Genomic DNA, 3,770 nt, shown 5'->3' with positions numbered 1-3,770 from the left:
TCTTTACTATGAAATAATTTGTAGTTAATAATAAGAAGAAGGGTAACAGACATGAAAGGATATTTTCATCATTTCATGTCATATAATTCTGTGGGAGTTTTCAATACTTTTGAATGAATGAATGAGGTAATGTTTTTTAAGTGTTCTTTTCTAGATAAAAGAAAATATAGCCGGAAGTGTTGGTGCATACCTATAATTCCCACAGCTCGGGAGACTGAGGCAGGAAGATCTCAAGTTCAGAGCCAGCCTCAACAACTTTGTGAGACTATAAGCAATCTAGTAAGACCCTGTCTCAAAATAAAAAATAAAAAGGGCTGGGGATGGTGCTCAGTGGTTAAGCACCCCTGGGTTTCAATCCCTGGTGTGGAAGGAATGAAGGAAGGAAGGAAGGAAGGAAGGAAGGAAGGATGGAAGGAAGGAAGGAAGGAAGGAAGGAACAACAGGTGGAGAGACTGAGTACAACTCTTCATTAAAACCAAAACTCTTCATAATGTAGCACCATTTTTCCACTCACCAGGTCTTACACTTCACCTACACCAAGAGTCAGCCAGTCTGCTGGCATCTTCTTAAGTAGGTACTTTGTAGCTTTGTGTTTCACCCAGCTTTTCTTTCACCAGGTATTGCTCTTTAAAAACAAGACAAAAAGATTTAACTAAAGCTAGCAATACATTATGAATACAATAAATTAAATAAAATCATAATTCAGTTACAATACAATAAATTATAATAAAATTATAATTCAGTTATTTAACATAAAATAGAGAATGGAGGCAAAGCCACTGAATTAATTTCCTGGCAAATGTACTATTTTTTAAAGAAAACATTTTTTCTGATTATAAAAACAACTCCTGTCCACAGTAGAATACTCTGTGAATGCAGAAAATACACATTTTAAAAGGACTCCTATAATCAGATGATTCAAAGACAACCATTATGAGTTTCATCCTGCTTTGTTGCTTTCTGATCAGCATTAAATGCATATACATCAAAACCATCTTTCCCACATGGATGGAATCATGCATACGTAGTGTTATGTCTGGCTTTTCCACTGAGTGTTGTAGAAGCAATAAAACAATATCTGAGGTAAGAATCCAGGCAGTGGATTCAACCACACATATTTGATGCCCAGTTGCTTTCACCACTTATGACTTTGTATGACCTGGGCAAGTTGCATGGGCAAGTTGCATGCATTCATAATGCCTCAGTTTTCTCATCTAAAATATTGTGATAACTCTCCTTGTGAGGATTCATATCAAAATAAAGGTTTATAATGCATTAGGGAGTATGCTAAGAATCTCACATGTACTAATTCATTTAACTACACACTGAAAGGTTGGCTATAATTGATTAAGACATAAACAGCTTGTCACAGACCTGACACCACCCAGCAAGTGCTTGCAATGTATTCATTGTCATCATTATTTGGTGAAGATTTTTCCATGTCTGCAACACATATAAACTAGCACTTACGTGAGTTTCCTGTGTGTTGGGCACATTTGGCACTGTTCTAGGAATTTTATACTTGTTCATTTATTTAATGTATGAAGTAATTTAATTCTCAAAATAAGTATGTGAGATAGGTATCATTACTTTCATTTTAGAGATGAGGAAACTGAGGCACAGAGAAAGTAAATTGTTCAAGTTCACACAATTACTAATTAGTAAATTCAAATCCAGTCTGTGGTCTGTGACCTGAAGTCTTAACACTATTCTATTCCCCGCTTTATGTCAGCTTTACTGGGTAAAATTTACCCTAAAAAAGAATGGGCAAAAGATCTGAACAAACACCTCACCAAAGAAGATATAAAGATGGCAAATAAGCATAAGAAAAAAGCTCAACATTATGTCACTAGCAAATTGTACGTTAAAATAAGGAGATAACCATTAAGTGTTTTCCTTATTAGAATGGCCAAAATCTCAAACACTGACACCAAAAGCTGTTGAAGATGTGGAACAATCACTGGTGGTAATGCAAAATGGTACAGCCACTTTGGAAGACCTTTTGGCAGTTTGTTGAAAAACTAAATATACTCTTACTCTAAGATCCAGCAATCACGCTTTCTACACTTTCCCTATATTCCTGATTAACTTCTAGCTTTCAGCAGACTATATGCCCAGAACATCCGGGGAGTCTTTGCATTCTTGCCCTCTGGCTTCTGTCTCCTGGAGTCATTTTTGCTTCTCTTGTGTCAGCCTCAGTCAAAAGCAGGCCTTTGGGGCCTAGGCCTTAACCTATGCACCCTTAGAGGAGGTTTTCTTGGGTCTTGGTTCCCCTCATTCTTATGAACGATCAGCGAAGATTTGTGGGAGTGGATTTTGGGTTCTCCTCGTGTCCGGGGCTGACGGGGATCCTAAACTTTTAAGTCAGTTAGTCTTCATTCAGGTTCTAATTCATTAAAATTTCCAGCTGTTTTCTTCTCCTGGCCTCTTTTACTATGGCAGTACCTATGCCTCCCCACTCCTACAAAAGATAGAGCAGAGTGTGTATTCCATGTCTCCACGGAATAGCTCGTGATTCTGTTCATCTGTTTGCCTTTTAAACTTTAAGTTCTCTGTTAACAAGTCTATGAGAATAACCACAAAGTACTCACCTCTGATTTCAGGAATTTAAGAGGAGCATGTTTATAGCCTGTCCTATAGGTCAGGGGAACCCTGCTTAAGAATCTTCATTTGTAGGGACTTCAACAGCTCATTTTAACCAGCAGAATGAAAACTTAGACCCACGGATACAGAAGAAAAAAGTCTCAATCGTAACTGACTACAAGTTTGACTTTGGGCATCCTTATCCAGAAATGGGAATAACAATAGTGCCTACTTCATAGGTCTGTTGATAGGATCAACAATAAATGTATGGTAAGGATCTATGGATCCAACACTCTCCTTGAACCATAGTTAATTCCTAATAAATTATTACTTCATTTTCCAGGAACTGGTGGAGCAATGCCAACTTTTATAAAGATACACTTCCTATTTTTGAACTCATAATTGATAGTGCAGGAGAACATCGTAAACGGATACACAACTGAATTCTGAATTTTGTCCTCAGTGCAATGGTGGAGGTATACATACCAGAGAAGTAACTAGGACAACTGGAAGGATGTGAGATTGAGTTAAATTTTGTAAGATTAGTGAGGCTGATAATTTTACGAAAAATTAGTGGAGGTGGGAAAAAAAGGGGGCAGGCGGTCAAATAGAGGGGGGACTATTGGGTCTGAAGGAGCAGCAGGAGCAGTGGTTGGGGGTGCAGAAGGTGGGGGCAAGTACTATGAGGAGTGGGGAGCAGGATGGGAGTGAGCACAAAGGAGGAAGCTAGAGAGGCAAGCAAAGGCTAAGAGCTCCAGATGATGCGCCTTGCTGGAATGCTGGGAAGGGTATAGGCAAGGTGAGTTTATTTGAAGATGGATCTATTTGCTGGGGAGATAACCCATTGAACCACAAGAAGGAGAGATGGAGAGATCAGCTAGCGGGGGCTGTAGCCACACTCTGAATGAGAAAGGATAGCAGGTCCAACCACAAAAGTGACAGTTGATGCCAATGGCAAAAGAGGGGTGGACTTAAGGCACCTGCAACAGGTAAAATGAGTGCAAGACCCAGCTACCCCATGGAGCAAGCAAGAAGGAAATGTAGACTGAAGCCCAGGTGCCAATAAGGAGGGAGAGTGAAGCACCCACCTCACAGACTCAGTGAAAAGGGATCCCAGGGCTGGGGCAACCAGGGCAGATCTAGATAAGTCTGCTCACACTCCAGGAGTTTTTTGTTCAGAATCCTCC

This window comes from Sciurus carolinensis, chromosome 4, assembly GCF_902686445.1.
Source record: "Sciurus carolinensis chromosome 4, mSciCar1.2, whole genome shotgun sequence".
In the NCBI taxonomy this organism is placed as follows: domain Eukaryota; kingdom Metazoa; phylum Chordata; class Mammalia; order Rodentia; family Sciuridae; genus Sciurus; species Sciurus carolinensis.
The sequence above is the reverse complement of the archived record's forward strand: the minus strand, read 5'-3'. Positions refer to the sequence as shown.